Source organism: Aethalodelphis obliquidens, unplaced genomic scaffold, assembly GCF_003676395.1.
Source record: "Aethalodelphis obliquidens isolate GAN/ISIS:26980383/991018 unplaced genomic scaffold, ASM367639v1 scaffold68, whole genome shotgun sequence".
Taxonomy (NCBI): Eukaryota; Metazoa; Chordata; class Mammalia; order Artiodactyla; family Delphinidae; genus Aethalodelphis; species Aethalodelphis obliquidens.
In genome coordinates this window covers 4,785,084-4,800,145 of record NW_020838012.1, presented here as the reverse complement: position 1 = coordinate 4,800,145, position 15,062 = coordinate 4,785,084, and the positions used below count along the sequence as shown (strand labels likewise).

At 34.1% G+C, this 15,062-nt stretch overlaps 1 protein-coding gene across 17 annotated transcripts in view; it reads left to right on the top strand.

Annotated features, from left to right (window-relative positions):
* The window catches only part of RALYL (RALY RNA binding protein like), an 836,785-nt gene that overhangs the window by 674,181 nt on the left and 147,542 nt on the right, over positions 1–15,062 (top strand). The gene's annotated exons all lie outside the window — the stretch shown is intronic.

Below are 15,062 nucleotides of genomic sequence, written 5' to 3'. Positions count from 1 at the left end.
CTGCTGCTCCCACTGACTGCTTCTCTGAACACAAAGCTGAAAAACTCTGAAGCAGATTAAGTAAGACTAATGCTTACCCTCTCTGATAGTATCATTCTGAGTCACAGTACATGTTCTAATAAAAATATACTGTTGACAAGAATATGCACATACTATTTTTAGCCATTTAGCTAATTAAGACTCAGCAAAGATGTTTTTACTGATCTATTACATAATCCTTTGACTAACATATTAAAATGTTTTATTAAGGGACTTCTGCCTCATTATGGTTGACGGTATAAAGTATCAAAAAGCATTGGAAGATGTGACATCTAGTTTAGAAGAAATCATGCTGTATTTGATAAGAAAAACACCCCCCCACACACACACATAGGCAGTCATGACCAGAAACATAGGATGGGGTTAGATTTTTAAATGATGACATCAGTTTTCTTTTATTAATTTGCTTGTAGCTGGTGAATATTTCTGTCACTCATTGAAAAAAATGGTTCCCTCTGCCTTTCTACTCCTCATAAAAGCCTTTCAGAATGCCATTTGAATTACAGGAATCAAAATAATTGTTAGGGGTTCTGGGAGAGAAAAACAGTAAATGCATTTATTGGAGGACTTCATGAAAAATGAAAGGTCAAGTTGATCTGGTCCAAAAAATTCATTAGCACATACTTCTTTCTTTCATTGATCATCAGATCCTATTTTTAAAAACTTTTAAGCCTGAAGTAATCTTTTGTTTTGAGTGCATATGTGCCCTGCCCTCAAGTCCAGAGGCTGGAATAGCTTCTCTTTATGCCTCAGTGCAGTTGTTCTGCAGCATTTACTGTTCTCTCCACTACACTGAGGTGGAATCCACTTTTTATTGCAAACCTCTATTTTACAAGGGCAGATGCTCAGTAGTCTTTGTTTTAAACTTATCAGGAATTTAGAACTCAGTATTAGAGCACTGAGAAAAACTCTCTCCAAAAGAAAGATCTATCACTCAGCAAATACTACTCAAAATGGGAAAATTGGCATGGCAGTAAGAAGATATTGCTTTACTTAGACTTGTCTTAAAATAAAGTGGGGAAACAAGCAACCCAAATAGTTCTGCTGACTGGATACTTTAATTTATAGCTAAATGTCTTCATTCTCCTGTAAGAAAATGATTTTGAATAAGATTGTCCAAAAGTATGTATGAATCTCTATCCTGACCCTGTTCAGTAAAAGGAAAGGGTGATAATGAACATAATGGACACATATGAGCCTATTAGGCAACAGATAATCTACTATAAGAACCATGATTCAAATTTGTGTCTTTAATTTTGTCACTTGCCAAAGGGAATAAATATGCATGATGTACTGTCTATGGTATCAGTTGACATGTGAGTATTTAAGGTCGAGTTTTTCTAGAGCCCTGCATATCTTATTACATTAATTTTAATTCTATGTTCAATAAAATTACATTAATGAATAAATCAGTACTAAATATTGCATACTTCAGTCCATTGTCCAACAGTGTCTGAAAGCACTTATTAATATACTGTACTTCTAGAAGTTGCTTCCACCCTCGTAGACTCCGACACTTACAAGCTAGTTTTATTAACTTAGTCAGTTTCTTAAACTCCCAAATCTCAGGTCCCTAATCGGTGAAATGGAGATAAAAAAAGAAAATTTAAGTCAAGGATTTAGCACTGTTCTTGGCACATAGTAACTGTTCATAAATGTTAGCTATTATTACAGTTATGGAAGTTATATTCATAAATAATGTTCTAAAAATTCAATCACAGAGGTCTGAAATAGTTTAGAGAATACAACTCCACTTCTATAGCTGTGCTTTGAGTTGCATGGGGAAACCAAAAGAAGTTTTTATAATGGGGAGAGAAAAATGAAAATTGTGAATGGAATAAACATGAGTACCAATATTCTGCTTCATATTTTAATGATGAACACTAACAATTGTTATTTAAAACTTTAATGGGACCTTAAGAAACAAGAAACATCTCAAATAAACAATGTAACCTTACACCTAAAGCAATTATAGAAAGAAGAACAAAAAAAACCCAGTTAGCAGAAGGAAAGAAATCAAAAGATCAGATCAGAAATAAATGAAAAAGAAATGAAGGAAAAAATAGCAAAGATCAATATAACTAAAAACTGATTCTTTGAGAAGATAAACAAAATTGATAAACCATGAACCAGACTTATCAAGAAAAAAAGGGAGAAGACTCAAATAAATAGAATTAGAAATGAAAAAGGAGAAGTAATAACTGACACTGCAGAAATACAAAGGATCGTGAGACATTACTACAAACAACTCTATGCTAATAAAATAGACAAACTGGAAGAAATGGACAAATTCTTAGAAATGCACAACCTTCCAAGACTGAACCAGGAAGAAATAGAAAATATAAACAGACCAATCACAAGCACTGAAATGGAAACTGTGATTAAAAATCTTCCAAAAAACAAAAGTGCAGGACCAGATGGCTTCATAGGAAAATTCTATCAAACATTTAGAGATTAGCTAACACCTATCTTTCTCAAACTCTTGTAAAATACAGCAGAGGGAGGAACACTCCCAAACTCATTCTATGAGGCCACCATCGCTCTGATACCAAAACCAGACAAAGAAGTCACAAAGAAAGAAAACTACAGTCCAATATCACTGATGAACATAGATGCAAAATTCCTCAACAAAATACTAGCAAACAGAATCCAACAGCACGTTAAAAGGATCATACACTATGAACAAGTGGGGTTTATCCCAGGAATGCAAGGATTCTTCAATATATGCAAATCAATCAATGTGATAAACCATATTAACAAATTGAAGGAGAAAAACCATATGATCATCTCAATAGATGCAGAGAAAGCTTTTGACAAAATTCAACACCCATTTGTGATAAAAACTCACCAGAAAGTAGGCATAGAGGGAACTGTCCTCAATATAATAAAGGCCATATATGACAAACCCACAGTCAACATCATCCTCAATGGTAAAAACTGAAACCATTTCCACCATATGATCAGGAACAAGACAAGGTTGCCGACTCTCACCACTATTATTCAACATAGTTTTGGAAGTTTTAGCCACAAAAATCAGAGAAGAAAAAGAAATAAAAGGAATCCAAATTGGAAAAGAAGAAGTAAAGCAGTCACTGTTTTCAGATGACATGATACTATACATAGAGAATCCTAAAGATGCTACCAGAAAACTACCAGAGGTAATCAATGAATTTGGTAAATTAGCAGGATACAAAATTAATGCACAGAAATCTCTAGCATTTCTACACACTAATGATGAAAAAACTGAAAGTGAAATTAAGAAAGCACTCTCATTTACCATTGCAACAAAAATAATAAAATATCTAGGAATAAACCTACCTAAGGAGACAGAAGACCTGTATGCAGAAAATTATAAGACACTGATGAAAGAAATTAAAGATGATAGAAATAGATGGAGAGATATACCATGTTCTTGGATTGGAAGAATCAACATTGTGAAAATGACTCTACTCTCCAAAGCAATCTACAGATTCAATGCAATACCTATCAAACTATCAATGGCATTTTTCACAGAAATAGAACAAAAAATTTCACAATTTCTATTGAAAGCCCAAAGACCCCCAATAGCCAAAGCAATCTTGAGAAAGAAAACAGAGCTGCAGGAGTCAGTCTCCCTGACTTCAGACTATAGTACAAAGCTACAGTAATCAAGACAGTATGGTAATGACACAAAAACAGAAAGATAGATCAATGGAACAGTATAGAAAGCCCAGAGATAAACCCACTTACTTATGGTAACCTTCTCTTTGGTAAAGGAGGCAACAATATACAGTGGAGAAAAGACAGCCTCTTCAATAATGGTCCTGGGAAAACTGGACAGCTACATGGAAAATAATGAAATTAGAACACTCCCTAACACCATACACAAAAATAAACTCAAAATGGATTAGAGGCCTAAATGTAAGGCCAGACACCATCAAACTCTTAGAGGAAAACATAGGCAGAACACTCTATGACATAAATCACAGGAAGATCCTTTTTGACCCACCTCCTAGAGAAATGGAAATAAAAACAAAAATTAAAAAATGGGACCCAATGAATCTTAAAAGCTTTTGCACAGCAAAATAAACCATAAACAAGACAAAAAGACAACCCTCAGATGGGAGAAAATATTTGCAAATGAAGCAACTGACAAAGGATTAATCTCCAAAACATACAAGCAACTCATGCAGCTCAATATCAAAAATACAAAGAGCCCAATTCAAAAATGGGCAGAGACCTAAATAGACATTTCTCCAAAGAACATATACAGATTGCCAACAAATACATGAAAGAATGCTCAACATCATCAATCATTAGAGAAATGCAAATCAAAACTACAATGAGATATCATCTCACACCGGTCAGAATGACCATCATCAAAAACTCTACAAACAATAAATACTGGAGAAGTTGTGGAGAAAAAGGAGCCCTCTTGCACTGTTGGTGGGAATGTAAATTGATACAGGCACTATGGAGGACAGTATGTAGGTTCCTTAAATACTAAAATTAGAACTATCATACGACCCAGCAATCCCACTACTAGATATATACCCTGAGAATACCATAATTCAAAAAGATCATGTACCAAAATATTCATTGCAGATCTACTTACAATAGCCAGGACATGGAAGCAACCTAGTGTCCATCAACAGATGAATGGATAAAGAAGATGTGGCACATATATACAATGGAATATTACTCATCCATGAAAAGGAATGAAACTGAGTTATTTGTAGTGAGGTGGCTGGACCTAGAGACTGTTGTATGGAGTGAAGTAAGTCAGAAAGAGGAAAACAAATACCGTATGCTAACACATATATATGGAACCTAAAAAAAGAAAAAAAAATGGTCAGAAGAACTTATGGGCAAGATGGGAATAAAGATGCAGACCTACTAGAGAATGCACTTGAGGATACAGGGAGGGCAAAGGGTAAGCGGTGACAAAGTGAGAGAGTGGCATGGACATATATACACTACCAAACGTAAAATAGATAGCTAGTGGGAATCAGCTGCATAGCACAGGGAGATCAGCTCAGTGCTTTGTGACCACCTAGAGGGGTGGAATACGGAGGGTGGGAGGGAGGGAGTTTCAAGAGTAAAGAGATATGGGGACATATGTATATGTATACCTGATTCACTTTGTTATAAGGCAGAAACTAACACACCATTGTAAAGCAATTATACTCTAATAAAGATGTTAAAAAAATAAAATAGAATAAAATTTTAATGGGAAGAAGTATTGATAAAATTTTAATGTGCATCTCTTCTTAATGTAAATTAGGGAGCAAAATTCTTCCTTTGATAAATTTGCTACAGTAATAATGAAATAAAATGTTTAAGTGTCACAAACATAAATTCAAATTAAATATGCCAGCAGAAAAATTTGTCAGAGAAAGTTATAACACCAGGAAATATTTGTTTATGGAAAAAGGTTAGGAAATTGTGAAAGGAAATTAAGTGAAATTTCAGATCTTAACCCTTCAACTATGTGGTGATTTAAGTGGAACTTTCTTTCCTATGCACCAATAAATGATTAGTAAAATAATTTCATTGAGAAAAATTTAAAAATAGCCTTTATCCTGGAGTGAGGAATGAAGGCTCATCCCAGAGTTTGATTCTGTTAATTCAGGTAGGTCAATAGATGCAGTGTTTTCCAAGGCTATCTAGGCAATTCTGATACCAGCCAGGGCTGGAACCACTGTCTACATCATGTATGCATCCTCCCTCATCCTTTCCTTACAAGCATACACAGGTTGTTCTTGCAGACATTTATGGTCTCTGGAATCTCCTTAAAAATCTTTGAAATACAACTTCCCATGGTCTCTCTCTGTTTTGGATATATATGGCGGAAGTGGACACATTGATTGAGAACTGTCTTGGAGTTCATCCATCAGAGACCAGAATAGATGTAAACAGATGAAAATTTGTGCCATGGAGATCACCATGGTGCCTAGGGAACACACTGCCTGTGTTCATTCTAATGTCGTCCTAGACCTAAGGTTGGGATTATATTATTAAATACTATAGCTTAATATTTAATAAATATTCTACTACATGAAGATAAAAAGTTTTATATTAAAATTATTATAAGTATATTTAATATAAATAAATTTATATGTAACATGTATCACATATGTAAATTTATTTAAATATATCATAAAATATATTTTTATTATAAATATAATAAATTTAAATAGTAGATTTAAAAATTCAAGTTCTTGCCTATCTAACCTACCTAAAAGTAAAAAAAATCAATCAACTCTGTTTTTTAGAATGGAGCTTAGGCTTGAGTGCTAAATGAGTACTAGATGGTTGATATTCTACTCATCCTCAAAACATTACATTTTAGAGCAATTTAGAAAACTCTTCTGGCAAGTGTTTTCTTGTATGAGGCATCAGACAGATTCTGATTTTGGAAATAAGTTGGAAGAGAACAGACATCAATTTGTATTCAGAAAAGTGAGTAAGAACCAAGCAATGGTCTCAATTAAGTGTCTAAGATATAAATATTAGTTTGAAACTAGTCATGCCTTGAAAAATCTTTTTACAGCTTTTTAATGAAAAAAAGAGATGAGGGGAAAGGAAGCTCCTGTTCATTTGACATTTGAGATTCATAGTGTAAAAAGACATGTCAAGACAATGCATGAATTCCCTTCAAGAGCAAGTGGCTGTCGACACTTTGCAGACACTGAGCCACTTAAAAGTATATTCAAGGCACTAAGTAAAATTTTCCATGTGAATTATTTCCTCTTACCTCTTTAACATGAAGTTAACCTTTTTCAAAGACTTTTACTATGAATGAGTTGTATTTTGGAATTGAAACTTTGAATCATACCAATGATTTTACAGTTGATGAATTTTTGTATGAGCAGCTTTATTATGAGTATGATTATTTACTGCATGGGTAAAAATTTTTTTCAGATTTTTTCATTATATTAGAATAATTTAAATAACTCAGAAGAATTTGAAATTTTTATTGGAATAGCTCAGAATATATTGTTTCTCAGGCTTGGCTGAGAGACATTAAAAAACACATCAAGGATAAAAATCTCAAAATTATTATATTTATCTCAGTTAAAACACTGGCTCTATGAGTGAGCTAATCATGGCCCAGCCAATGGAGTTCCTGCATCCCCTGAGAGGTATCTGACCTATTCTACTTAAGTCCAACCAAAAAGGGGCTAACACTGCCAGGGCAGCAAAACTCACCCTACAACTAAAAGTATTCCTAAGTAATTGCTAATATATATATACACACACATATATATATATATATATATATATATACACATATATATATATATACATACACCACACTGCATGGCATGTGGAACTTCCCCAACCAGGGATCAAACCCATGGCCCCTGCAGTGGAAGAACGGAGTCTTAACCACTGGACCACCAGGGAAGTCCCATGCTAACAGCTTTATTTTGTTAAATAATTTTCCTTGGGGAATATTTCCCCCTTTACTTTCCAGTCTTGGAACTGAATTTGGAGCTTCAGTGTACTTCTGCTATTGTTATAAAGACATTATTAAACCTCAATATTCTTATTAGGTCAAATATTTGTACTAGTTTACTTTTATCTAGGTTTTGTTTGAGACTTTGTATTTACTGACAGATACTGTATATTATTATACCATTAGCTACCTATTTTAGGAGACTAAGTTCTGTAATTTGGTTTTCTTGGTTTGTATCCCATTCTGTCTTTTCTTAACTAGGTGCCTTGGGCAATTTCTTTAACTCCTCTCTGCTTTCATATTCTCCCCTGAAGTAATAACTAACTCTTAGGGCAGTTGTGAATAAGATAATATTACAAAGTGCTTAGAACAGCATCCAACACATAGTAAACAGGGATAGATATCAATTGTTATCAACATTCTGTGCAACATCTAAGTTATGTTATAAATCTTTCCTAAAGGAGTGAGTTCCTCTGAATTACAGAAATTTCAACTAATTAAGTCCAAAGGTCTGAATATTCTAGAAGAGTGGTAATGGATTGAATTCTTGGAAAGGAAGTTCAGAAGAGTGAAATCAAGCACAGTAGTGAAGAAATACTTTACTTGGGAGATCTTTGAAGAAGATAGACAAGAAAGACAGAAAAGCACAAAGACAGGAAGACAGTTTTGGAGTGTGCTCAGACTGATATAAAATAACAAGTACAATATTTAAAATTTTAATAATAGGAGCATGAAAATAGGAAAGCAATGCCAATTTAGGGATAGTTGCAAAAGAGCATCAAAAAGTAAAAAGAGAGTTATATGACTGCTGTAAAATGATTGGTTTTTACCAATCATTTAGGAATTAAAAGATGGTCTTAATCTAGGATTTGAGAAGTTGAAGAAATTGGCCAGATTGTCAGGAAATTTTTCAAGACAAAATGTAGGACTTGAGTTTATCTTCAAGGTGAAGTAAGAATTCAATAAAGAGGTTTTAAGAGTAGCATTTCTGGAAGAAAGAATTGGAAGAAAAAAATGGCAGCAGGGAGAAGAGACTGCACAAAGCACATCAGACATCCCAGTCTAACAAGCCTGAAAGTTCATGAAAAGACAGGAGAGAGATTAAGATTGGTGAGTTAAAGTAGTGGCTATATACTGAGAAATTATGATAATGCAAGGAACTTCCTTTACATTCTAAGGATTCAGTAGAGTCATTGGATGGTTGTATGTGTATTTGTTTGTCTGTTTTGCTTTTAACTGAAGAATATTCTCCAAAGTGAGGTCATAGTAGAGTCACTTAGAAAGCTGTTGCAATAATTCCAGCATGACTTGAAAAGATTCAGAACTTGAGCAGAATGAAATCACCTCCCACATGTTAGAATGGCTGTCATCAAAAATTTGACAAAAGATAACAAGTGTTGGTGTGGATGTGGAAAAAAGGGAACCCTTGTACACTGTTGGTTGGAATGTAAGCTGGTGCAGCTGCTATGGATAATGGTAGGGAAATTCCTCAAAAAATTAAAAACAGAACTACTTATGTGATCCAGCAAGCCCACTTCTGGGTATATATACAAAGGAAATATTTTAAAATCAGTATCTGGAAGAGGTGCCTGCACTCTCATGGTCATTGCAGCATTATTCACAATAGCCAAGATATGGAAACAACCTAAATGTCCACTGACAGATGAATGGATATAAAAAATGTGATAATGTAATATATGTATGTATACACACACACACACACACACACACACACTGAAATATTATTCAACCTTTAAAAAGAAGGAAATCTTGCCATTTGTGACATCATGGATGAACCTGGAGGACATTATGCTCAGTGAAATAAGCCAGACAGAGAAAGACAATACTGCATGATCTCACTTATATGTGGAAGCTGAAATAGTCAAACTCAGAAACAGAGATTAGAATGGTAGTTGCCCGGGAGGTGGGGGAAATGGGGAGACAAATTTTCAGTTGTGCAGGATGATTAAGTTCTGGGGAACTTATAGTTACAGCATGGTAACTATAGTTATTAATACTGTATTGTGTACCTGAAATTTGCTAAAAATGTAGATCTTACGTGTTCCCACCACAAAAAAAGTAACTATGCGGTGTGATGGATATGTTAATTAGATTGACTCTGATAATCCATTGCATAATGTATATGTATATCAAAACATCACGTTGTGTACCTTAAATGTATACAATTTTTATTTGTCAAAAAAATATCTAAAAAAAGAATGGAAAAGAAATGCCTGATGAAATATTTTCTTTAATTGTATCAGAATCAGTGTGATTGAATGATGTCCTAGAGGATTCTCAACTGAATTTGGTGGATCGTGGTGACAGAATGACAAGCAAAAGTCCAGCTATAGTGTTGAAACTAAGGGAAAGTGAGCAAGAAACTGTCCGTAAGCTTTAAATATGCCCAGCAGACATCATGGAATCACTAATGGCCAATTCAATGCCTATCTTTTGATAGTGCAGTTCCAATTTTCTCTAGGTCCCCAGGGAAAAAGGGATAAGAGGATAAAGCCAATTTTCTTCTTCTAAAAATCTATTTTTAAAATTTTTTTAGACTCAGGGCTACCACAAAATTAATGATTCCTTTAGCAACTGAACTTGTTTCATTTTTTTCCAAGGTCCTCCAGGCTACTTCTCTGGAGAGTACACAAACTTTCCACAGTGCTATTTTTATAATCTAAAGCAGTTGTGCTTTCAGGCCTGATGCTACAACTGTAATTTTAATTTATCAACCTGTCACTCAGTAAAATGCTGTAAAAACATTTGAACACTTAAACCCATCGTTTATTTCTGCACTTGTCAATGACAGTCTTCTGTATTTGTCAAAATCATTTAAACTGTGCTACGATAGCATATACAATATCACAAATAAATTGGGTAATCAATCGTGTATGTGTATATTTTGACACTGGTGTGTTGAAAGCATGGATTCCAGGACATAGTTTTAAGAAGCAAGAATTCATTACACTTCAATAATAAAATACAGTAAAGTCATCAAAGAGTCTTCCTCAATTCTTACAATTTAAAAATGTCTTAGGAAACAGAGGGGCTGATTGTGACTGAAACATCTTTTTTTTCTTTGGTGAAATGTTCTCCTCAGGGAAAAGGAAGTAATTGCAGATTATAGCAGGGAGGAATATAGTGTCACCTGGAGGGAAGAAAATACATAGGATCATCAAGTAGATTTATTTAAGTTCTGCTTATAAAGAAAGCAGTCGTGCAGGACTTTATAGCTGATGATATTTCTAAAGAGTGTTATCAGCACTTTCACTACTATCTAATTCGTTCGTATAATAAAATGTCACATTAAGCCAAATGTCACAGTTCATATCAATTTTACTTTGAGAATTGGTAGCATTATATATCATAGGCAGCCTCCCCGCCAAAGTTTGGATGAGACCTTTGATCATAATAAATTAAAGCATTTAAAATTGATCTATCATTTGATATAAATATATGTAGAAATAAAAAGCACCTGTTCAGTCATTAAATCCATTCAACCCAATAACAAATCTGATCTCATATAGGCTATATGTCTGTATAAGACAAAATGTTGTTAAAATTGTAACTTAAATAATATTGACTAAATAATCTGTACCATTTAAACTCTTAGCTATTAAAATTTTCACCATTTAATTATTTTTAAAAGGCAAGTCTAATGAGATTTAAAATAAGCGGAGGATTTAAAATCACTTCATTATCACACAATTATAACTTAGTCAAAGTAATTTATAGCATCAAATACCTATACATAAGAAAATAAATAACTAAACTTGGCATACATAAAATCCCACCATGGGAAGAACTAATCTTGAGTGATATTATGGAATCAAATCTAATGCAATCAAGGCTTTGACAGGTATGTTAACTTATACAAATACCACTGTTTCCTTATTGCCACCAGCACTGTTGTTGAGGAACAAGTTTCTAAAGTGTCAAGCCACATTGGAAAGGGTATGCATATAATCTGATTGATGAAAGATATATTTATTGAATGTATATATGAATAAAATAGAAATGGTGGCTCAGATAATTTAGATGCCATATGTAGAAATATTGCATGAAGAGAGTGCTATTGATTCAATTTGAAATGAAATCTTAGTCTCCTGTACTTTTAAAATCTGTCCTGAAAACAATCACTCACTGGAAATAAGTATGCAAAATAAATAAAGTGCTTAGCTTTCATTAATCTGAAATCAACCCAACTCAAAGGAAAGAAAATTAGTTACGTTTATTTGAAGAGAATAAATTCTTGCTCCTATTTTTTTTTTTTTTTTTTTTGCAGTACGTGGGCCTCTCACTGTTGTGACCTCTCCCGTTGCAGAGCACAGGCTCCGGACATGCAGGCCCAGCGGCCATGGCAGCGGCATGTGGGATCTTCCCGTACCGGGGCACAAACCCGTGTCCCCTGCATTGTCAGGCAGACTCTCAACCACTGCGCCACCAGGGAATCCCTCTTGCTCCTATTTTAACTCCATAAAATATACCTAAAACTGGCTTTCCAGTTGAATCATACTTGATTATCTAAATAACTTCCTGGAAGCAAGCACTCTTCTTAGAGGGTTCAAGTTATTAATTAGCCTTTATTTTTTGTTGCTCACTGAATCATTACTGATTCTCATATAGATAAAATAGATACTATAACTCTTTTAAAACTGGAAAACTGAGACATAGAGAGGTGATGTAATCTCCATAAAGACACATAGCACATTAGTAGCCATTTTAGAATGGAGTCCAGCCTAGGCCTTTTGCTTAAAGAGCTGCCAATGTCATGTGTACTAACATTTCATGCTCTCTTCTGAGTTTCATATTCATTTGAATCATCATGAATACCTAAATAATAGCTTTAATTATTCAGGAAAATAATTATGTACATAAAAAGTTATTTATTGCTTTTAGAGTCATTGTGAATCCCAGATTTGCATTATAAAACTGCTGGCAAAAGTTTCGAAGCCTCACTTTCCAATTAAATTCTGTTCATGCAGCCAAGAATGATTGATCTATATTTCATCAACCTTAAAATGTGACCTTTTCAACACTTTTAATGACATTTTCAAAATACAGAATACTTTTTGATTCAAAAGATTTCCTACTTAATGCTGCAGAACAAATCAGTTATCACAGCATAATCAATAGTGGCCAAATATTAGCAAAAACCAGGCATCACTTCTGCTTTAAGAGCTTATTAGGGAAAAAAAACACATTGAGTGGCTATATTTTTGCATGGTAACTAAGGTTTATATTAAAATGAAAAGCTAACCCCCAAATGTTTTATATTTTTAGAAACCTTACTATTTCTTCTGTGAACTTTTTACTAGATCACACTCAAAACTCAACATTTAGAACCTGCAGGCCATGTTCAACTTCAAAATGATATAATGGTGCCTGTGGTTTGACTCAATGGAAAGCTACCCTTAACTATAGCTTCCCCTTAGCTTCAATGAAAAGCATATGAAAGATGGAGCACCTGATAAAACATTTCTCTCAGATGTTGGCTAAATTATCATATCATGCAGGAGGTATTTCAATGAAGTGTATGTTATAGCTCAACTGGATACTAAAAATCTTGAAAACTGTTTTAAAAAGTAAGGCTTTCTAAAGAAGTTATTTTTAAAATGTGTTCCTTAATCATGGACCCTTGATTATCCACACTAATCTCAGTAGGCCCATGGCAGGCTAAATACTCCAAGTTCCCTTATAAGACCACCAAGTCACAGATTAAGGCACTGCCTGATAAATCAAAGCACTCAGTCCTAATTTTCTTCAGTCATCGAGTTTTCATCTGAAGCTCTTGAGAAAGAATTTGATAGCATCTCTGCCCTTTGCACAATGAACAGCTGTTCAATTCCAATAAGTGCATCAATTCATTATTTGAAGGGCACTGTAAGTGTGTGTGTGCAAAATGTTATGTGAGAACAACATCAGCTGCTATTCTAAACTAACCTACTACACAAGAATAGTTTCCTATTGCGTGATTGAATACTGAGCTTTCCTTCCATATTACAAAGATCACACGCCAAATTATTGCTGGAGAATTTAGTAAAATATTTAGACATTTATTTTTGACAGTGATGGAGGGTGATGCCAAATTATGTAGACTTAAATAACTAACATGTTGAAAATATTCTGCAATTCACAATATTTTTGAGAACACTGTTAATGGCTTAATATTTAAACTTTCAAAGTACAAGTTAAAAACAAGAAGTGAATGTTATGATGCCATTTCATTCTAATCAAGACTTCATTTCCAGGATCTTTATCCTTAGTTCTGAATATCAATTCAGTTATATTTAGGTGAAATTTACACAGTGCAAAATTCCGTTCAAGTAATCTTGCTAGGTGCAAAGCCAATTATAAAGGTGGATTAGACCAGTGTTTCTCATGGACTCAGTAAAACATTGCCAATCCATGAATTGTTTTTTTACCAGTTTATGACTAATTAAAGTATAAAAAAGACAAATAAGCATTAGAAACTTTTATAGCATTTTGATACTGCTGTGACATCTAAGTGTATGATATTGTATTTTATGAAATTATTAGTCTGTGATGGATTGGTAATTTTAAAATTAAAAACCTGGTCCCTCACTACAATAAGCTGAGAAGCCTTGGCTAAAACTAAGTCTTTGCTTCAAGGACATTATCATCTAATGAAGAGGGTAAAAACAAATGAGTTGGTGTCTATAATACAAAACATTGCTTGGTAATTCTAACTTAAAGAAGATAAAATAAAAATAGGCAAATATCTGTAATGTAAGGCATTACTTGATTATCTTTGAAAGACAGGTTGTTATAAACAAAAAGTCATCAGACTGTTGATATGGGACACAGTCAGGCAGGTTTTGTTTCTGTTTTGGAGATAGCTAGTTGTATCATTTGGCTACACCAAAGGGTATCTTAGAAGAGACACTGAATTTAAAAAAATTAAACAATGACCACATCAGAAAGACTGGAAATCCCTGACTGTGTTTCAATCTTTCATCAACTCCTCTCTCCCTTCCTCTCCTGCCTCCTCTCTCGTCTCTTCTTTGACTTCATTATTCCCCTCTCTCCTCCCATTCCCCCATGTTTTCTACTCCTACCCCTTTGCTTTATCTCCCTCTCCCTTTTCCTTTCTGCTTATTCTTTCATATTCCTCATTTTTAAAAATATATGCCCCCCAAAAGAGCTTATGTCTTCTTGTCTAGTCCTCAACTATCCCCTTTGCTTTGCAATAGATTTCACCATTAGAAGGAATGATGGTGTAAGTGAAATGTTTGCTGGGCGCCAGAAATCACATTAACCACTAACACTCCAACCGATGCTCTAGTTTCACAATTGAGAAAAAAATTCTGCCACTATCTTAATGGTCTATGGAAAAATTAGGGTAAACCCAACCCAATATACCATAATTTTTCAACATTAGATTAGGATAAGACTTCTTTTTATTTAAGACTTAGCAGTTTATCCTCTTTGAGGAAACTGACTATCCCAGAAGACCTGGATATACTGTCATTTTACAATCCCAATAAACTCCTAGGACCCTGCTCAATCACACTCCAATGAGACCAACAGACAGCAAGACGTGCACATGTACACACAC